Genomic DNA, 23,194 nt, shown 5'->3' on the forward strand with positions numbered 1-23,194 from the left:
ACCCCGACACTTAGTACAGGTGCTTGGCACATTGTAAATGCTTAACAAATACCACAATTTTATGAGCCCGTTGTTGGGTAGGGACCGTCTCTATATGTTGCCAATTTGTACTTCCCAAGAGTTTAGTACAGCACTCTGCACACAGTAAGCGCTCAATAAATACGATTGAATGAATGAATGAATTAGTAGTAGTGGTAGTAATAGTATAGTGCTCTGCATAATCAATCTCTGAATGGAATTTAAGGAGTGCTTATTGTGTTCAGAGCACTTTACTACAGTCCTCTAGACTGTGTCCGACCTGACTGCAACTGTGTCCAACATGATTACCTTGTATGTGGATCAGTGGAAAGAGCCTGGGCTTTGGAGTCAGAGGTCATGGGTTCAAATCCCGGCTCCTCCAACTGCCAGCTGTGTGACTTTGGGCAAGTCACTTCACTTCTCTGTGCCTCAGTTCCCTCATCTGTAAAATGGGGGTGCAGACTGTGAGCCCCCCGTGGGACAACCTGATCACCTTGTAAGCTCCCCAGTGCTTAGAACAGTGCTTTGCACATAGTAAGCACTTAATAAATGCCATCACTATTATTATTATTGTACCTAACCCAGCACTTAGAATGGTCTTGACACATAGTAAGCTCTTAACAAATACCATTAATGCTATTATTAGACTGTAAGCTCACTGTGGGCAGGGAATATTGTACTCTCCCAAGTGCTTAGTACAGTGCTCTGCTCACAGTAAATATGACTGACTGACTTACTAAGCGTTTGGAAGAGTACAATACAATAGAGTTGATAGACATGATCCCTGCCCACAAGGAGCTTATAGTCTTAGAAGGGGAGATCAACATTAAAATAAATTACAGATAAGGAAAATAGCAGAATAAAAGGATATGGACATAAGTGCTTTGGGGTCGAGGGTAGGGTGAATATCAATAATAATAATGGTATTTGTTAAGCATTTACTATGCGCAAAGCACCGTCCTAAGCGCTGGGGGGATACAAGGTGATCAGGTTGTCCCATGGGGAGCTCACAGTTTTAATCCCCATTTGACAGATGAGGGAACTGAGGCACAGATAAGTGAAGTGACTTGCCCAAAGTCACACAGCTGACAGTTGGTGGAGCCGGGATTTGAACCCATGACCTTTGACTCCAAAGCCCATGCTCTTTCCACTGAGCCACACTGCCTCTCTAGCTTCTGAGCTTCTGCTACTTCTTGCTATCAAGTGCTTAATATCCAAGTGCAGAGGTGATGCAGAAAGGAAAGAGAAAAGGGGGGATGAGGTCTTAATTAGAGAAGATCTCTCGGAGGAGAAGTGATTTTAATAAAGCTTTGAAGGTGGGGAGAGTGGTGGTCTGTCAGATATGAAGGGGGAGGAGGGAGGTCCAGGCCAGAGGGAGGATGAGGGCCAGAGGTCGGCAATGAGATAGGTGAGATCCAGGCACTCAATAAATGTGATTGATTGATTCAATGCAAGCAACTACTGCACTTTAAACTTGCAATTAGCAGATCTCAATATTGCCAGACTTGAAAAGTCCAGAACAGAAGCTTCTCTCAGAGTCGTGAAGTTATGAAACCCACCCAGCTGCTTGACCATCCCACCCCCAACACGGGTGCCCTGAGGTGGTTGCCTCTCATTTACGCTCTGTTCCCTGAATACTCTTTTTGGGCCTGCAGCCCAGAGAAAAGCCCAAGAACTGCAAGAAATAATCACCAGATAATAATAATAATAATAATAATAATGGCATTTGTTAAGCGCTTACTATGTGCAAAGCACTGTTCTAAGCGCTGGGGAGGTTACAAGGTGATCAGGTTGTCCCACGAGGGGCTCACAGTCTTCATCCCCATTTTACAGATGAGGGAACTGAGGCCCAGAGAAGAGAAGTGACTTGCTCAAAGTCACACAGCTGACAAGCGGCAGAGTCAGGATTTGAACCCTAGACCTCTGACTCCAAAGCCCAGGCTCTTTCCACTGAGCCACACTGCTTCTCTAGATAGTTCAGTAGTGGGGAAGAAGCCCCTACTTATTTGCCTAAATCATCTGGTTTGCTGATTATCCTGTTGTTATTTTTCCAGAAACTCCATTCTTGATTGGCTGCTCTAAGGGAGAGAAGTGGTGAAAATCACCCAGGAGATGATAAAAACCAGGGGAGGTGGAAGAGAGTGGGAAAGATCACTCTGAGAAGCAGCGTGGCTCAGTGGAAAGAGCCCGGGCTTGGGAGTCAGAGGTCATGGGTTCTAATCCCGGCTCTCCCACATGTCTGCTGCGTGACCTTGGGAAAGTCACTTGAGAGCTCACCTCCTCCAGGAGGCCTTCCCAGATTGAGCCCCCTCCTTCTTCTCCCCCTCCTCCCCCCCACATCCCCCCCGCCTTACCTCCTTCCCCTCCCTACAGCACCCGTATATATGTATATATGTTTGTACATATTTATTACTCTATTTATTTTACTTGTACATATTTATTCTATTTATTTTATTTTGTTAATTTGTTTTGTTTTGTTGTCTGTCTCTCCCTTCTAGACTGTGAGCCCACTGTTGGGTAGGGACCGTCTCTATATGTTGCCAACTTGTACTTCCCAAGCGCTTAGTACAGTGCTCTGCACACAGTAAGTGCTCAATAAATACGATTGAATGAATGACTGAAAGTCACTTAACTTCCCTGTGCCTCAGTAACCTCATCTGTAATCTGGGGATTAAGACTCGGAGCCCCATGTGGGACACAGACTGTGTCCAACCTGACTAGTTTGGTTTTACCCCAGCGGTTAGAACATTCATTCATTCAGTTCACTCATTCATTAGTGCCTGGCACCTAGTAAGCGCTTAAAAAATACCATGGAAAGCAGGTGAGGACACTGAGTCACAGAGAGGTCAAGTGACTTATCCAAGGTCACCCAGCAGGCAGGCGGCAGAATTGGGATCAGAACCCAGGTCCTCTGACTCTCACTCCCCATTTCTTTCCAATAGGCCACACTGCTCCATAGTCACTGTAATGTAGGAAGAGCCACTCTGGGGTCTAATGGTGTCTCAGTTTGGGAAAAGGTCACAGGGAAGGCAAACCTGCCGTTAGAGAGAATTTAAAATCTGCTGCAGATAATATGTAAAATATTACTCACAGTGCATTCCTAAACCATTAGGAGCAGGCTGAAAGACAGAGCCCTTGATTTCACTTAAGCTGTGCTGACAGTCCCATTCAAACCGAGGCTTGATTAAAAAGAGCTAAAATACCAGCAATCACATATTTATCTACTCATTTATTCCTTTCTGTCTATCATTCCTAGCTAGCCTCCAACTCTCAACTATTGCATATTCATCAATTTAAGTCTACTGTTTCTCCCATTAGGTTGTAGCTCTGTTTTCCCTATCCTAACCTGTCTCCCCCTCTAGACTCAAAGTTCCTTGTGGGCAGGGATCACCTCTACCCACTCTGTTGTGTTGCACTTTCCCAAACAATCAATGTCACTTATTGAGCGCTTTCCATGGGCTTATCCCTGAACAGAGTGGGTGGACATTTTCCCCACCCACAAGAAGCTTACAGTCTAGAGTTCTCTGCACACAGTAAGTACTTAACGCACACCATTAATTGATTGATTTGAAGGTAGGGTTCGTGGCTTTTACTGCTCTATGTTTTCCAAGCAGCTACTCTGATGCTCGACACTTTGTATACATTGCTGTATATTTCTGGCAGCTCCCTCCAATACCCATTTGAGACCCTTCTCGCTTCGCCTATTCTCTCAGAACCATCCCAAAGCCTCTGCCCTTCTTCACTTTTTTCCACTCTCTTCCCTCAAACTCAGAGGGAAACTCTACTAAGCGCTTGGGAGAATACAAGATCCTAGAAGAAGAAGATGCAACAGAGTCCTCTGTAGTCCTCCCTACCCCATGGTGAGGGAGAAATCCAACACTTTTTGTTGCATGCAAGGGAATCAAATAAAGGATCTTAATTAAAATTTCCCTTTTTTCCACTCTCTTCCCTCAAACTCAGAGGGAAACCCTACTAAGCGCTTGGGAGAATACAAGATCCTAGAAGAAGAAGATGCAACAGAGTCCTCTGTAGTCCTCCCTACCCCATGGCGAGGGAGAAATCCAACACTTTTTGTTGCATGCAAGGAAATCAAAAAAAGGATCTTAATTAAAATTGCAGCAACTATCAGGGGAAGCTGGTCCTGGACGCTTAATTCCACCATCCCCCAGATAAGGCCACCCCTTATTTTCTGCTGCATGATAGAGGGATTCGAATCCTTCAGCCGATGCCATACAATATATAACCGTTTGGTTGTCGGAACCAACTCCCACTGGGGCAGATCCCTTCTGAAGGTAGGACACTGTATCTGGTGACATTTATAACGGAAACCCTGAATCCCACCAGAAGAGAGGAGAAGAGAGAGAAGGGGAAAATGTAAGGACCAAAATATAGGAAAAAATAAAAAGGAAGGGATGAAGGGAAGGAGATGGTAGGGGATGGAGTTGGGAAAAGTGGGGGAGAGGGAGGGAGGAGGGATGAAAGAAAGACTGGAAGGAGGGAGGGAAGGAAAGAGGAAGGGAGAAAGGGAAGGAAGAAAAGAAGGGATAGAAGGGAGGAAGGGAGATAGAACCAGCTTTTTAAAAATGAATAGTCAGGGCTAAGGCACATAGAGGTACAATCCATTAGCACAGCTAGATTGACATCACTGTACTCCACAAAGTGACAAATTAGTCACAGAGGGCAAAAGCCCAGTTTTTCCAGCTCCAGAGGAAATCCTCCCTCCCTCTCCCGAACTTTACCCAACTCCATCCCCTACTGTCTCCTTCCCTTCGTCCCTTCCTTTTTATTTTTATTTACATTTTCCCCTCACATATTCTAAGTTGGCTGGGAGCGGCCCTCACCTGTATCCTTTATTCGCCCCTCCCTCAGCTTCACAGCATTTTTGTACCTACCCTTAATTCATTCGACTGTCTCTGCCTTAGACAGTAAGTTCCTTGTCTACCAAATCTGTGATATTGTATTCTCCCAAGAGCTTAGTACAGTGCTCTGCACCAGTAAGTGCTCAACACATATGATGGGTTGACTGATGGGTCCCAAAGGAGGAGCCGTTGAATTTGGGAGAAGCAGCGTGGCTCAGTGGAAAGAGCCTGGGCTTTGGAGTCAGAGTTCAAGGGTTCAAATCCCGGCTCCGCCAACTGTCACCTGTGTGACTTTGGGCAAATCACTTCACTTCTCTGGGCCTCAGTTACCTCATCTGTAAAATGGAGATTAAGCCTGTGAGCCCCACGTGGGACAATCTGATCAACTTGTAAACTCCCCAGCGCTTAGAACAGTGCTTTGCAAATAGTGAGCGCTTAATAAATGCCATCATATTATTATATATTATTATTCACTTCTCTGGGCCTCAGTTACCTCATCTGTAAAATGGGGATTAAGACTGGTAGCCCCCTTGGGACAACCTGATCACCTTGTAACCTCCCCAGGGCTTAGAACAGTGCTTTGCACATAGTAAGCGCTTAATAAATGCTATTATTATTATTATTATTTAGTGAGGCACTTGAATGGCACTGCTCCCCTCCAATCAATCGATCATATTTACTGAGCACTTATTGTGTGCCGATCACTGTACTAGGTGCTTGGGAGTGAATAATACAGTAGAGTTGATCTAGACAGGGAGCCCAGAGTCTAGCTGCAGCGGGGTGAGTCTTGGCACCCGAGGCCTCACTGTTTCGCAACTACAATCATCCTCCCTTCAGAGGCAATTAGAGTACTCAAACTCAAATATTACTAGGGGGAAAAGCAAAATATTTATCCGTGTATTTTCAGGTTCCGCCAGAGGGATGGGCTTCTGGTGGTGCAGGCACCATCTGGGGGCCCCGTATGTGCCCGGAAGGAAGAGTTTCCAACCAAGAGTGGGATTTCTTACAACCCCCTGGTGCAGAGAGATCAGCAGGGCCACCAGTAGAATGACTGGACAAGTGTGGTTTAGTCCTTTTCTGGAAAGTCCACTAGTCTGTTGGGCCTGTTTCCCTCCAAAGCTCAATGGAGCTAAACTGGGATTGCAGCCACTGACCAAGGAGGCTTTCTGAGTCCCCAGAAAATACCACCCTTACTCTTCGGTCGCAGAATAATAGTAGTGCTATTTGTTAGGCACTTACTATGTGCCAAGCACTATACTAAGCACTGAGGTGGACACAAGCAAATCAGGTTGGCGTAGGGGCACGTGCCAGTCTTAATCCCCAGTTTACAGATGAGGTAACTGAGGCACGGAGATGTGAAGTGACTTGACCAAGATAACTCAGCAGATAAGTAATAATAATAATAATGATGGCATTTATTAAGTGCTTACTATGTGCAAGGCACTGTTCTAAGCACTGGGGAGGTTACAAGGCAATCAGGTTGTCCCACCGGGGGCTCACAATCTTATTCCCCATAAATGAGGCCCAGAGAAGGGAAATGACTTGCCCAAAGTCACACAGCTGACAATTGGCAGAGCCAAGATTTGAACCCATGACCTTTGACTCCAAAGCCCTGGCTCTTTCCACTGAGCCACACTGCTTCACAAGTGTCAGGGCCAGGATGAGAACCCATGTCCTTATGACTTACAGGCCCAAATTTTCTCCACTAGGCCATGCTGCCTCTCAGGAAGACAAATCCTTTGACCAATGATACCCAATAATGGAGCATTCCCAATTCCCAATTCCCACTGGGGCAGATCCATTTTGAAAGCATGGCATTTCACCTCCTGTTGGGGTTGTACTAGCTCCCTTCACACATCTCTGGGGTGAAACCCAGAAGCTAGGGGAGGGAGACTTGATCCGAGGAGCTGCTTTGTGCCCCCACTGGATTCCTCAAGACCATCCGGAGCTTTGCTGGTCAGCTATGACCCATTGAAGTCGGTTTCAAGGGGGACCAACCCCAAAGACAATTTGCCATCCTGTGTCCACATCTCTCTTCATCCATCCCTTAGAATAAACTGCCCCTGATTTGTTAACTCCACTGACGCCGAAACCACACCTTTCCACCCTTTCCCAAAATGGTGGTTTCCTTCCATTTCTCTTGGACATTAAGGCTTCATTCATTTCCAAAGCGTCGAGTTCGAACGTCGACCTCTGCCCTCTCCCATTATACGAAAAAGGAAACACACCCAGTTACCTGATCAGCCAGACAGCCAGAAATGGAGCCCAAATTAGAAGTTGCCTCCTCCACGTTCCTAGCCTGTCACCCAGCCCGCTGAATGACGCTACCTGCCCACACAGCAAATGTTTCCCAAAACGATTTTCACTGGGCGTGATAGCACGGAGCCGCTCAGGATAGAAAGAGACGATGGTGATCAGCATGCCTGATGAAATGGAGCTGAGGTCGTCAGTCCATGAATGTCCGAGGCAGGGAATGTGTCTGCTTATTGTTATATTGTACTCTCCCAAACGCTTAGTACAGTGCTCTGCACACAGTAACCGCTCAATAAATATGATTGAATGAATGAATGAGTTGAGGTATGACCTCTCCAGCTGCTTAACCTCTCTGAACTCTGAGTTCAGTTCCCCAACCTGTAAAATGGGAATGATGCTAGCTGTCTCTCTAGGCTGGTGGAAGGATTCATCCTTAAAGTGCTTTGAGTTCTTTGGAAGAAACCGAGATATAATTCATTCCCAATTCTGCTGGCATCAGTTATCTGCACAGACTGGGAATCCTTCAAATCTTTTCCTCATTCATCACTTCCTGCGTCGGGCCCTCACCCCCCCCAAATCTCACACCAACCTCAAGAGAGAGGGGGGAGAGATGGACAGAAGGGGAGATTGCCTGCTTGGGCCCTGCCATTCGTGGAGAGGGTTTCAGGTTGGAAAAACCCCTAGGGCATCTGACAGAATCAGCAGAAATCCTGAAAATGCCAAGCTAACAATCAATCAGTTGTAGTTATTGAGCGCTTACTGAGTGCAGAGCACTGTACTAAAAGCGCTTGGGAAGTACAAGTTGGCAACATATAGAGACAGTCCCTACCCAACAGTGGGTTCACAGTCTAATAGTGGTGGCAGAGACTACAGGAGCTACCAGGTGGCTACCCTGCTTAGAGAAGCAGCGTGGCTCAGTGGAAAGAGCCCGGGCTTGGGAGTCAGAGGTCATGGGTTCTAATCCCAGCTCCGCCAGTTATCAGCTGTGCGACTTCGGGCAAGTCACTTCCCTTCTCTGTGCCTCAGTTCCCTCATCTGGAAAATGGGGATTAAGACTGAACCCATGAGGGTCAACCTGATTACCTTGTATCTACCCCAGTGCTTAGAACAGTGCTTTGCACATAGTAAGTGCTTAACAAATACCGTGATTGTTGTTGTTACCCTGGCATCGTCCGCTGGTCTATGAAACAGCGGTGGCACTCTGCTCTGGTCACTTTGGCCGTTAATGGATTCAAAACGTAACATTTCTGCAATTGCTTTGCCATTTGCTGTCCACCTATCTTCTTGTCCCTACTTTCCCCGGAGGAACATGGCTGGCAGAGACAAGAGGGTGAGGGCACTGAATAAACCACTAGCACTCTAATCGATTCCTACAGACACGTTCTCGGTCCTGAAGTTGCCGGACTGAGGCCTGTCTGGATATGGCAAAGGGGGACAACATCATCATCATCGTCATCCTCTGCCACCCCAAGTGGGCCCTTCCATAGCTTCGCCCATCCTCTTTGTCCCAGGCAGCTGTGGCTGTTATTCTGTCCAGACCATATTGCCCCCTCTTTAACTCTGCATAGTCAGTTCGGCCACTACGTTACTCCTGATTTCTTCTCCTTCCCTCCCTCCTCCATGACTCTAAGATCTGAAGTGCTAGTTCAGGAGCAGGATGATTGGTGTCACCACTGCGATGACAAGAGGACGGGTGGGCGGGGGGAGGGAGAGAGAGAGAGAGAGAGAGTGTTTTTGTGTATGGGGGGGTGTAAAATGTTTCCGAGAAACATGCTGAAAATGATGCTACAAATGCTCAAGCCATTAAACGTTCAGATTCTTTTTCCGTCATTCTGCCCCATTCAGACTGGACCACTGAATGACCAGGTCTGGGTAGGAGTGATAGTAGTATTAATACTAAAACCTGGGAAAGATGAGATATAGGCAGAAGCTCACAATCTGAGAATGAGGTGGGGGGCAGGTGGGAGGAAGAAGGGCTTGGGGACAGACCTAGCAGGGTCTGGGGGTTCTTAACAGATGTTTGCATCCGAGCTCACCTGTCTTAATACACTCCTCCATTATTCAAGAGCTTGATCTTTAAAAGGGGTTCATTTCAGTGCATCATCCCTCCCCCATTTCCCTGTTGCTCCTTATGTAGATCATCCTTCCTGCCCTGTTTTTGAGACTCCAGAATGCCCCAGCTTGAAGCAAACAGTTTAAAGAAGATTGTCAAGGTGAGGGATAGATCGAAATCACCATCTGGGGGCTGGGGGGAGTGGGCAGAAGAGACCCCCTCCTCATCGCTTCCCCCCCAGCCCCACCCCACCCCATCTATGCCTAGCCAGGAGCATCGCTTAGAGAGTGCCGTCCTTCCTCTCTCTCCAGCCCCCCGCTACATATTCATGCAGCGTACAGCCTGCAGCTCTGTTTGCCGAGTTCAGCTGTGGAGGAATAATAAATATTCCAGTCCTGACAGGAAAATGAGCCCAGAAGGAGCCCGGTTTCTGGCTTTTCATTGGAAAGCGATGATCTCATGTCTCCTCTCCAGGGGCGGGGGAGTGGGGAGAGACTGAAAGCCTGGGAGGGAGAGGTGGCAGAGGCAAGGCGGAATGGTGGGAGGTCAGATTTTTGGCGTTGTTGTTCCTGACACTTGTCCTCGGCCCCAAGCCTCACGGGCCACATCCTTTCCCTTGAAATTAAACATTCCACCCGATGCAGCTGAGGGTGGGGAGAGGGCAGGGACAGGAGGAGAAGAGCAGCTGGAGATTCTTCACTTTGCCTCTTCAGAGTCCCCAGTTAAAAGACTGGCTAGGGGTAGCCATGAGGGTAACCAAAATGATGAAGGAGACGGAGCAGGTCTTGGGGGAGAAAGGACTGAAGCCATTTAGTTTGGTAGCCTGGGAAAGCCAAGGTGGGGAGGGCATGTGATGGAAGGTCATAAAATGGTGCAGAGAGAGAGAGAGGAATAGAATGGAAGGGCCTCAATCCCCCACCGTTGGGATGACAGGGAACCCCACTGGAGGTTACCTCGTTCTCACCTGTCCCGCCGTCGACCCCTGGCCCATGTCCTCCCCCTGGCCTGGAATGCCCTCCCTTCACACATCCACCAAGCTAGCTTTCTTCCTCCCTTCCTCCATCCCTACTGAGAGCTCACCTCCTCCAAGAGGCCTTCCCATACTGAGCCCCCATTTTCCTCTCTTCCTCATCTCCCCCGCCCTACCTCCTTTCCCTCCCCACAGCACCTGTATATATGTTTGTACAGATTTATTACTCTATTTTCCTTGTACATATTTACTATTCTATTTATTTTGTTAATGATGTGCATTTAGCTTTAATTCTATTTGTTCTGACGACTTGACACCTGTCCGCATGTTTTGTTTTGTTGTCTGTCTCCCCCTTCTAGACTGTGAGCCCGTTGTGGAGTAGGGACCGTCTCTACATGTCTCCATCGTGTACTCCCCAAGTGCTTAGTACAGTGCTCTGCACACAGTAAGCGGTCAATAAATACGATTGAATGAATGAAGAGCTTTCTCAGCAAGTGAGTGGTAAGCCTTATTTAAAAGCACATCTCTTCCAAGAGGCCTTCCCTGACTAAGTCCTCATTTCCCCTTCTCCCACTCCCTTCTGTTGTCACCCTTCTGCTGGTATTTGCACACTTTTTTCACCCCTCCCTATGTACACATCCACAATTAATTGATTTGTATTAATGTCTGCTTCCCCCTCTAGACTAGAAGCTCATTATGGGCAGGAAAAGTGACTCCTGACTCTGAAATATCATACTCTCCCAAGCACTTAGTGCAGTGCTCTGCATGCGGTAAGCACACAGTCAATACAGTTGACTGATTGATGAGCCTGGGGAATTTGTCCCATGCCACTACTGCCAGGAAGTGTCTGAATAAATACTTGGAGAAGGGGTCAATGAGTCATTAGAGGGAGAATTGCGAGTATAGAGAGAAGAGGCGGGCTGTTCAATCAATCAATCGTATTTATTGAGCGCTTACTGTGTGCAGAGCACTGAACTAAGCGCTTGGGAAGTACAAGTTGGCAACATATAGAGACAGTCCCTACCCAACAGTGGGCTCACAGTCTAAAAGATAGTCAATAAAAGATGTTTGATAGTGTACCCCTACTCACAGGGATGGGTTCTGAGTCGCTCAGTGGAAAGAGCCCGGGCTTGGGAGTCAGAGGCCATGGGTTCTAATCCCAGTTCTGCCACTTGTCTGCTGTGTGACCTTGGGCAAGTCACTTATCTTCTCTGAGCCTCAGTTACCTCATCTGTCAAATGGGGATTAAGACTGTGAGCCCTACGCTGGACAACCTGATCACCTTGTATCCGCCCCCCCCAGCGCTTAGAAAAGTGCTTTGCACATAGTAAGCACTTAACAAATGCCATTATTATTATTATTATCTCTCGACGCCACTGCTGGTGACAGCATCCTGGGCTCTGACTTAGCATCACTTAGGTTAGGCCCGGCTGTTCTCTGGGTCTGAGAAACCAATCTGCTATTTAGACAGTGTTTTGCCCTGAGAATCTGGGCCTCTGCCTCTTGGTTGGCAGGGCGTGGAAACGGCAGCTGCTTTCCTAGCTGCAGAACTTCATTCCTCTAGCCCCCAGAGAGATGGCACTCCTCAAACTCTCAGAATTAGACTGAGAGACGCCAAGGCCTGTGAGTCTTCCCGCCTTATGCTTTTCTCCTAAATGTAAAGTTCGGGAACCAGAGTGGCCTCTTGCAAAGACCATGGGCTTGGGAGTGAGAGGACCTGGGTTCTAACCTGGCTCCACCACTTGTCTGCTTGTGAGCTTAGACAAGTCCCTTACTTCTTTGTCCCTCTACTTCCTCACTGTACTATGGAGATTGATACCTGTTCTCCCTCCCTCCTAGACTGTAAGCCCCATGTGGGACAGGGATTGGGCCCAATCTGATTGTCTCTACTCCAGCTCTCAGCCCAGTGCTTGGCAAATGGCATTTAAAAAATACCATTATTGCAATTAATAATTATATTATTCATCCTCCCTCCCAGCATCGCAGCACTTATGTAGATATCTGTAATCTATACGCATATTAATTTCTGTCTCAGCCTGTAGACTATAAGCTTGTTGTCAGCAGGGAATGTGTCTGTTAATTGTCAAGTTATACTCTCCCAAGCGCTTAGTACAGTGCTGTGCACACAGTAAATGCTCAATAAATATGATCAAATGATCTTCCAGACTGTGAGCCTGTTGCTAGGTAGGGGGACAGTCTCTATATGTTGCCGACTTGTTCTTCCCAAGCGCTTAGTACATTGCTCTGCACACAGTAAGCACTCAATAAATACAACTGGATAAATGAATGACTACTCTCTCAAGTGCTTAGTGCAGTGCTCTGCACACAGTAAGCACTCAATAAATGCAATTGATTAGTAATGAATAACAATAAGAGCTAAACAAATACCTCAATTATGAGTAGTACTTTATCAAACTCTTCCTGAAAAGTCTCAGGTTTCAGAAAACTCTCCTGCTACTCTTCATGCCATGCCTGACCCTCACGTAACCATTCCTCCCACCACGCCGTCACGTGGCACCTGGGCAAGTGGGCACTGTCGTCCTCAACCCACGTGGGGTTTCCTGCTCTGTCTACATGTCTGCTGTGTGACCTTGGGTGAGTCACTTCACTTCTCTGGGCCTCGGTTACCTCATCCGTAAACTGGGGCTCAAGACTGTGAGTTCTACGTGGGACAGGATTGTGTCCAACTTGATTACCTTGTATCTACCACAGTGCTCAGAACACCTCAGTTATTATTATTCCTTCCAAAATGCTAAGTGAAAACATGCACTGTAGCAGAATTGATTCTACTGTAAATCTTTGGAGTCAGAGGTCACCGCCAGTTGTCAGCTGTGTGGCTTTGGGCAAGTCACTTCACTTCTCTGGGCCTCAGTTCCCTCATCTGTAAAAAGGAGATTAAGACTGTGAGCCCCCCGTGGGAACAACCTGATCACCTTGTAACCTCCCCAGTGCTTAGAACAGTGCTTTGCACATAGCAAGTGCTTAATAAATGCCATCATTACTCAGAAGCCAGGCAGACGCAGTCAAAGCCAAACTAACCTCAGACATGGTCCCGAGGAATTCAAATCAAAAGAAATGGGCTTGGCTCAAATCTTGGCTCCTGGGAAGTTGAAAGACTAAGGAATATAAAGGGAATCTCTTCCCATTCAACAGCTCTCTTTCACTGAGCCTCTCTGGACTGTAAGCTCTCGTGGGCAGGGAACATGGCTACCTACTCTGTTTAGTTGTACTGTCCCGAGCGTTTTGTACAGTGCTGTGCACACGGTAAGCGCTCAATAAATACAATTCATTGATCGATTGATTGAGTCTGCACCTGTATATATGTATATATGTTTGTACATATTTATAACTCTATTTATTTTACTTGTACATATCTATTCTATTTATTTTATTTTGTTAGTATGTTTGGTTTTGTTCTCTGTCTCCCCATTTTAGACTGTGAGCCCACTGTTGGGTAGGGACTGTCTCTATATGTTGCCAATTTGTACTTCCCAAGCGCTTAGTACAGTGCTCTGCACATAGTAAGCGCTCAATAAATACGATTGATGATGATGATGATGATAGAGTCAGGGAGGGTTGTGACATCTGGGGAAGGGAGGGCCGAGAAAGCACTTCCCTTCCCTTCTAATGGCTGCCGAGTCGCCACATCTGGTAAAGCTGAGCTCAAATGGGGCCTCTACCTTCCTGGAAGTGGGAGATGGAGAGAAGTGGCAAGCGGGTTCCCTTGGGAGGAGAAACTTCCAAGCTGAAAGGGCGATAAGGAATAAATCACCCTAATGGATTAACCCCTCCTTGAAAAACATTCAAAACTTGGAAAATACACCATTAACATTTTACTCCTAATCCTCCAGGGCTTTGCCTTCAGGGCTTAATGAGATCAACAACCAGGGCCAGAAATCCTATGGGGAAAGCCAGTGATAGAGAAAGAGAGAGACAGCTGTCTTTGATCTTGTCTACCGTCCTAGGAGGCTCAGAGAGAGAGAGTCTGAGGCCCCTGGGGCCTGCAGGGAAACCATTAGAGTTGGTCCAGACCCCTATCCAGGATCCTTCGTTCCTCTGGCTGTGGGCAGAAAGTCCAACAGCAAGTTCAAGGAAAATGAGCATTGCTTCAGGGGAGACCCCAGGGGCTCATGGATGATGGGACCCATGACAGCGAGGGTTCCATTTTGGAAGCAGTTGACATTCAAATGGAAGAAAAGATAAAGACTAGTCAAATCCATCCATGTTGCACAAAGAACGTACCGTATGGCTCCAGCCCTGATGACTCTTGCAATAATAATAAGAATTATTTTAATAATGGTACTTGTTAAGCCCTTACGATGTGCCAAGCACTGTTCCAAATGCTTGTTTAGATACAATACTTGCTTTGATACAAGCTAATCAGGTTGGGCACAGTCCCCGTTCCACATGGGGCTCACACTCAATCCCCATTTTACGGATGAAGTAACTGAGGCCAAGAGAAGTGAAGGGACTTGCCCAAGGTCGCATAGCAGACAGGTGGCAGAGCCAGGATTAGAACCCAGGTCCTTCTGACTCTCAGGCCCACGCTCTATCCACTAAACCACTTCGCTCGTTGTGGGGGGTCAGTCTCAGAGTTGGGATTTTTTTGGAAGAAGTTGAAATCAAAATGGAAGAAAAGCCTGAGACTACTCAGAGAAGCAGCGTGGCCCAGTGGAAAGAGCCCGGGCTTTGGAGTCAGAGGTCATGGGTTCAAATCCCGGCGCCGGCAATTGTCAGCTCTGTGACTTTGGGCAAGTCACTTCACTTCTCTGTGCCTCAGTTACCTCATCTGTAAAATGAGGATTAAGACTGTGAGACACCCCCCCACCCCGGACAACCTTATCACCTGGTAACCTCCCCAGCACTTAGAACAGTGCTTTGCATATAGTAAGCATTTAATAAATGCCATCATTATTATTATTATTACTCAAATTCATTTGTTTTCCACAAAGAACACTTGGTGTGGCTTGGACTCCAATGACTCCACATGGCTATAACAATAATAATAATAATGTTGGTATTTGTTAAGCGCTTACTATGTGCCAAGCACTGTTCTAAGCACTGGGGTAGATATAAGATAATCAGGTTGTCCCATGTGGGGCTCACAGTCTTCATCCCCATTTTCCAGATGAGGGAACTGAGGCCCAGAGAAGTTCAGTGACTTGCCCAAGGTCACACGGCTGACAAGTGGCAGAGCCGGAATTTGAACCCAAGACCTCTGACTCCAAAGCCACGCTGCGTGTCAGTGAACCTAAACTTGACCTTTCAGAGGGCAAGTTGGAGGGCTCCAGACTTCTCCTCTTCAATCTCCTAACTCTAGTCCTCTAATCCCCTAATTAGATTCAGCAATCAATCCATCAATGGCAACTGAGTGCTAAGCACTGAACTGAACACTTGAGAGACTACCACAGTGGGCAAAAAATTTAGACACAGAAAGCAGCATTCTTACCCGCCTTTAAGGAAAGAATGAAATTGGATTTGCTCCCTTTAATCACTCCTTCCCCCCGCCCCACAGCACTTATGCACAGATCCCTAATTTATTTATATTAATGTCTGTCTTCCGGTCTAGACCATCAGCTCACTGTGGGCAGGGAAGTGTCTTCCAACGTTGTTGTATCATACTCTCCCAAGCATTTACTACAGTGCTCTGCATTCAGTAAGCGCTCAGTAAATATGATTGATTGATTGAGGGAATACTCATTGGGAACCTATCACAGCATGTCTTGGGCAAGCCAGAGAGCAGCAAGGAGATTCTGTCTCCATGTTTTGTCTTGTTGTCTGTCTTCCCCTTCTAGACTGTGAGCCCGCTGTTGGGTAGGAACCGTCTCTATACGTTGCTGACCTGTCCTTCCCAAGCGCTTAGTACAGTGCTCTGCACACAGTAAGTGCTCAATAAATACGATTGAATGAATGAATGAATTTTAAATTTGGGCCCATATAGGCAGACAACTGGCAAAATGTGAAGCCCAGAATTTGGCCTGTTTCATCCTGGTTCTGAAAATCTCAGAACCCGCTGTCTTCGGGAGGAACACAAAGTCTCCTGGGCCACTGCTTCTCAGTCAATCAATGGTATGTATTGAGTGCTTACTATGGGGGAAGCAGTGTGGCTCAGTGGAAATAACCCGGGCTTTGGAGTCAGAGGTCCGGGGTTCAAATCCCGGCTCCGCCACTTGTCAGCTGTGTAACTTTGGGCAAGTCACTTAACTTCTCCGGGCCTCAGTTCCCTCATCTGTAAAACGGGGATTAAGACTGTGAGCCCTCCGTGGGACAACCTGATCACCTTGTAACCTCCCCAGAGCTTAGAGCAGTGCTTTGCACATAGTAAGTGCTTAATAAATGCCATTATTATTATTATTATTATTATTACAATACAACAATCCCCCTGCCTTTCATTCCCACAACAGAGTATGCTCCTTGAGGGCAAGCACAGAGCACCCTATGGCATGCTAAAAGTGTCTGGCAATGTCTGAGCCAATGTGCGGCTTTGGACATCTTAAAGCAATTTTCCAATCAAGAATTCCTTTTCTGGCCCCAAACTGTTCATGGTCTATTCTCACACCAAAGCCAAGGTAAAGCTAGTAGGCTTTGACCTGAACCCTTAGAGATGGGTAATGTTCTGGGGGCGTTCCCCAAGGTGCTAATCTCTCCCTGGAGTTCATCCCAGGAAAACTGCCATCATCGTCATTATCAATTGTATTTATTGAGCACTTACTATGTGCAGACCACCGTATTAAGCACTTACAATACCACAACCCCCGATTGATATGCTATTATTTCCCATCCCCAACACTCCTGTCCTTTTATCATTCATTCATTCGTATTTATTGAGCGCTTACGGTGCGCAGAGCACTGTACTTGGGAGAGTACAATATAACAATAAACGGACGCATTCCCTGCCCACAACGAGCTTACAGTCAAGAGGGGGAGATAGACATTAATATAAATAAATAAAATACAGATATGTACAGAGAGGCAGCGTGGCTTAGTGGAAAGAGCCCGGGATTTGGAGTCAGAGGTCAGGGGTTAAAATCCCAGTTCTGCCTATTGTCAGCTGTGTGACTTTGGGCAAGTCACTTAACTTCTCTGTGCCTCAGTTTCTTCATCTGTAAAATGGGGATTAAGACTGTGAGCCCTCCGTGGGGCAACCTGATCACCTTGTAACCTCCCCAGTGATTAGAACAGTGCTTTGCACATAGTAAGCGCTTAATAAATGGCATCATTATTATTATTATTCTCTGGGCCTCAGTTCCTCATCTGGAAAATGGGGATGAAGACTGTAAGCCCCATGTGGGACAACCTGATCACCTTGTTCCCCCCCTCCCCAGCACTTAGAACAGGGCTTGGCACATAGTAAGTGCTTCTAGACTGTGATCCCACTGTTGGGTAAGGACCGTCTCTATATGTTGCCAACTTGTGCTTCCCAAGTGCTTAGTACAGTGCTCTGCACACAGTAAGTGCTCAATAAATACGATTGAATGAATGAATGAATAACAAATGTCATTACTATTATTATTATTATTAAAGTGCTGTGGGGCTGGGAAGAGGGATGAATAAAGGGAGCAAGTCAAGGTGACGCAGAAGGGAGTGGGAGAAGAGGAAAGGGGGACTTAGTCAGGGAAGATCCCTCCCCACCACCATAGTCACAGGAGTAGTCCCCGAAGGCTGGTATCAGAGAGACAGGGAAAGGACTGAGGCCCGGCCACCCAGGTCGTGAGGGATCCTACAACATCTTTACGGGAGCCATTTGATGAGATTCCTTTGGCTTCTGCTCTTTCCCGTGAGTGATAAACCATGGCTACGGAGAGAGCTGATTTGTTTCGCAAATCCCAAGGACGACTTCTATTCCCACCTGGGTTCTGGCTGTTGCAGCGTGCAAATATAAATTGCAAATCCTTCCCCGATAAGAGGAAGAGGCTCACCCAGTGCTTAGCAACAGCTGTGCCAACCAGGAAGATTCCCCCCAGGCCAATCAGAAGCTGTGCCTGTGGATGCAAGCTCTCTGGAAAAAAAAGAAAAGGCAAAATGCCTCCACCTAATGCTTTCCAGTCCCGCGGTGTTGACCTGAGACCGCAAGTACGAGCAGCCAATTCCCCCATCCTTGGCCCTTGGTTGATTGATGGGCAGAGTGGAAGACCTCTACGTCCCAGGCCCTCCGCTTTGCTAATTGCAGATCCCAGTGGCAAGGGGGTGGAAGATTTTAGCCTTCCCTGCTGCTCCTGGAGATGCGTGGCCCAGTGGAAAGAGCTCAGGTCTGGGCATCAGAGGACCTGGGTTCTAAATCTCTATTCTGCCCCTTGTCTGCCGGGTGACCTTAGGCAAGTCACTTCACCTCTAAGTATCTCGGTCTCCTCATCTGGAAAACGGGGATTCAATATCTGTTCTCTCTCATACTTGGAAGTGTGAGCCCCACATAGGACCCGTTGAACTTATCCCTTACCCCAGCTCTTTGTACAGTTCCTGGCACATAGCAAGCATTCAACAAATACCGGGATGATAAATAGTAGTGGCGTGGCTCAGTGGAAAGAGCACGGGCTTTGGAGTCAGAGGTCAGGTGTTCAAATCCCGGCTCCACCAATTGTCAGCTGTGTGACTTTGGGCAAGTCACAACTTCTCTGGGCCTCAGTTCCCTCATCTGTAAAATGGAGATGAAGACTGTGAGCCCCCCGAGGGACAACCTGATCACCTTGTAACCTCCCCAGCGCTTAGAACAGTGCTTTGCACATAGTAAGAACTTAATAAATGCCATCATTATTATTAGTAGTAGTAGCAGTAGTAATAATAATAGTAATGATAATAATCCCAGCTCCGCCACTTGTCTGCTCTGTAACCTCAGGAGAGTCACTTCACTTCTCTGGCCCTCAGTTCCCTCATCTGTAAAATGGGGATCTGCAAAATGCAATATGATTTTCCCTTCTATTTGGGACTGTGAGCCCCATGAGGGGCCTGATGACTTTGTAGCTACCCCAGACCTTAGTGCATTGCTTGACACATAGTAAGGGCTTATTATCATCATTATCATAATCACAGCACATCCCGTGTGGCAGCTGGCTAAAATGTCGTTCCCTGGTGACTGTTCTCTACTGGGGGAAGCACTTGTTTCCAGCACACTCTGTCCTTGATGAGGTTGAGCAGAAGTCACTGATGGCTCCAACGGATGTGAAGGAATTAGGAGGAACAAGGGCCGGGAACCTCATTCGATGATGTGGTCAATATCCTGGAGAATGATGAGGGACCCCCACATTCACATTTTGGATAAGAGCAGAAAAAAATTTAATCCTGCAATGCACCCTAGCAGGCAAATGTGGGAGAGAGAAGGGAATCAATCAATTTAGGGAAGGAGTGTGGCTCAGTGGAAAGAGCCCGGGCTTTGGAGTCAGAGGTCAGGAGTTCAAATCCCGGCTCCGTCAGTTGTCAGCTGTGTGACTTTGGGCAAGTCACTTCACTTCTCTGTACCTCAGTTAACTCATCTGTAAAATGGGGATTAAGACTGTGAACCCCCCTTGGGACAACTTGATCACCTTGTAACCTCCCCAGAGTTTAGAACAGTGCTTTGCACACAGAAAGCACTTAATAAATGCCATTATTATTATCAATCATCTGGTGGCATTTATTAAGCACCTACTGAGTGCCAGGCTCTGTACTGAACACTCTTGGTGATTCATCAGGTGGTTAGGGCATGTTCCCAAGTCTCTTGGTCCCATAATTCACCCCATTAACATACTGATGGGAAGAAAGGCATTCTTCCCAAGAATTGCCTAGGGATACGGCACAATTTCTTCTTTTTAAGGAAGGTGCTCACCAGACTCAATTCCTAAAATGGGTGCTACAACAACCGGTGAACCGGGGAAGAGCAGCCCCCTGGGAAATCCCAGACAACATCCCATTTTCCCGTCAAATCAGGAGGAATAGGAACGGAACCCATCGGAATCCTAGGTCTAGCTGCTGGGGCCTCCTCACCAACCCTGAGGAATGTGGAGCTGGCTCTTGGTGAGCACTAAGTGCTCCAGAATAAGGAGTGCCAAAGAAATATAAAATACGATTACTTATTTATAACATCCTCTTTCCCACAAGCCGCCTGCAGCATCGTGATTAGCGGTGCAACGAGACTCGGGGTAACGGACCGGGGATTGAAATCAAGTTTTCTTTCTTAAAGCATCTCCAGCCGACCTAAGGGCCCCAGCTTCCCAACTTGGCAGCCTCGGCTCCCCTGGCAGGCCTGGAGCAAACTGGGTGCGGCCCAATTCCACCCGCACTCGAGCCCCAGGCCCTCTAAGGGGTGACCGAAGGCCCCGGCCCCAGACAGAAAGGCGCTAAGGTGGTCATTTTGATATCAGAGAGTGGGGCTGGGGATAATGCACGGCAAATCCCTTCAAAGCCCAGGCCTGGGAGACAAAAGGACCTGGATTCTTCTTCCAGCTCCGCCACTTGTCTGCTGGGCAACCTTGGGCAAGTCACATCATGTCTCTGTGCCTCAAGTTCCCTCATCGGGAAAATGTGGATTAAGACTGTGAGCCCCATGTGGGGCAGGGACTGTGTCCAGTCTGATTATGTTGCGTCTATTTATTTTACTTGTACATATTTACTATTCTATTTATTTTGTTAATATGCTTTGTTTTGTTGTCTGTCTCCCCCTTCTAGACTGTGAGCCCACTGTTGGGTAGGGACTGTCTCTATATGTTGCCAACTTGGACTTCCCAAGCGCTTAGTACAGTGCTCTGCACACAGTAAGTGCTCAATAAATATGACTGAATGAATGATATTGCATCTATTTATTTTACTTGTACATATTTACTATTCTATTGATTTTATTTTGTTAATATGTTTTGTTGTCTGTCTTCCCCTTCTAGATTGTGAGCCCACTGTCGGGTAGGGACCGTCTCTATATGTTGCCAGCTTGTACTTCCTAAGCGCTTAGTACAGTGCTCTGCACACAGTAAGTGCTCAATAAATACGATTGAATGAATGATGTTGTATCTATTTATTTTACTTGTACATATTTACTATTCTATTGATTTTATTTTGTTAATATGTTTTGTTGTCTGTCTCCCCCTTCTAGACTGTGAGCCTGCTGCTGGGTAGGGACCGTCTCTATATGTTGCCAGCTTGTACTTCCCAAGTGCTTTGTAAGTGCTCTGCACACCGTAAGTGCTCAATAAATATGATTGAATGAATTATGTTGTATCTATTTTACTTGTACATATTTAATATTCTATTTATTTTATTTTGTTAATGTGTTTTGTTTTGTTGTCTGTTTCCCCCTTCTAGACTGTGAGCCCGCAGTTGGGTAGGGACCATCTCTATATGTTCCCAGCTTGTATTTCCCAAGTGCTTAGTCCAGTGCTCTGCACACAGTAAGCGCTCAAAAAATATGATTGATTGAATGAATGAATGAATCTACCTCAACGCGAGGAACAGTGCTTGACATAAAGCAGAGAAGCAGCGTGGCTCAGTGGAAAGAGCCCGGGCTTGGGAGTCAGAGGTCATGGATTCTAATCCCGGCTCCACCAACTGTCAGCTGTGTGACTTTGGGCAAGTCACTTAACTTCTCTGTGCCTCAGTTACCTCATCTGTATAGTGGGGATTAAGATTGTGAGCCCCATGTGGGACAACCTGATTACCTTGTATCCCCCCAGCGCTTAGAACAGTGCTTTGCACATAGTACATGCTTAACAAATGCCATCATCATCATCATTATTATTATGGCTTGCTTTGCTGAAAGTCTCTCGTTGACCTCGGAATCATTTTCATCGAACCCGTCGTGGAGGTGACCCAAACGTGCTCACAGACTTGCCGGCTGCCTGGTAGACAGGCCCCGTGTTTGCAAGGGGCAACCCTTACAGCAGTTGGGAAGAGACGCTGCCAATCCACCTGGACATTCAATCGATCAGTCGTATTTATTGAGTGCTTACTGTATGCAGAGCACTGTACTTAAGCGCTTGGGAGAGTACAATAGAACAATATTCCCTGCCCAAAATGAGTATACAGTTTAGAGGGAATTATGGCTCTAATGGAAAAATGACTCACTAGCCAGGATTTCTGTTATTAGTATTTTATGTTGCAATACCATTTGGTCTGGCTAAAAAGCAGTCGGCTGAAAGGGCAATTTGGGCAATGGATTGCATGGCCTCTGGTATCTTCTGAGGGCCCAGGGAAACACATAATTGGCAGCTGCCCCTCAACACCGCCATCACCACATCTGACCACTGCAGACTGCCCCGAGGCTACCCACAGTGACCGAGGAAAAGGGACAGGAGGAAGCAAAAAGCCTGAAATGTGTGGTCAGTCGACCTCAGAATTCCCACAACCTCAGCGAAGCAGCGTGGCTCAGTGGAAAAGAGCCTGGGCTTTGGAGTCAGAGGTCATGGATTCAAATCCCAGTTCCGCCAATTTTCAGCTGTGTGACTTTGAGCAAGTCACTGAACTTCTCTGGGCCTCAGTGACCTCATCTGTAAAATGGGGATGGAGACTGTGAGCCCCCTGTGGGACAACCTGATCACCTTGTAACCTCCCCAGCGCTTAGAAGAGTGCTTTGCACATAGTAAGCACTTAATAAATGCCATCATAATTATTATTATTATTAACCGCATCTGACGTAGAGCAGTGAGAAGCAGCTTGGCCTGGTGGATAGAGCCCAGGCCTAGGAGCCTGAAGGACCTGGGCCCATCTCTTACATTGCCTGCTCTAAGACATCCCTTCACTTCTCTGCACCTCAGTGACCTCATCTGTAAAATGGGGGTGAAGACTGCGAGCCTCATGAGGAGTATGGACTGTGTCCAACCCGAATGGCTCGCATCTACCTTAGTGCTTAGTATAGTGCCTGGCACTTAGTAGGCAAGTAAATACCATTTTTTTTTTCAATCGTCCAAATTGACAGGGCAATCCACATCAGTGAAGGTGACATTATTCCCCAAGAGTTTGATCTGGCCCCATCCAGATTGATGATTGATTGACTGGTAATGAGAGCAGGGCTACCTCATTCAACCACACACTCCACGTCTCCTGTGGAGAACCCAACAGAATTAATTGACAAGCTGCCACTAA

At 47.0% G+C, this 23,194-nt stretch overlaps 1 protein-coding gene across 1 annotated transcript in view; it reads right to left on the minus strand.

Annotated features, from left to right (window-relative positions):
• Nucleotides 1–23,194, minus strand: part of TMEM178B (transmembrane protein 178B) — a 202,107-nt gene that overhangs the window by 117,847 nt on the left and 61,066 nt on the right. The gene's annotated exons all lie outside the window — the stretch shown is intronic.

Source organism: Tachyglossus aculeatus, chromosome 10 (genome assembly GCF_015852505.1).
Source record: "Tachyglossus aculeatus isolate mTacAcu1 chromosome 10, mTacAcu1.pri, whole genome shotgun sequence".
Lineage (NCBI taxonomy): Eukaryota > Metazoa > Chordata > Mammalia > Monotremata > Tachyglossidae > Tachyglossus > Tachyglossus aculeatus.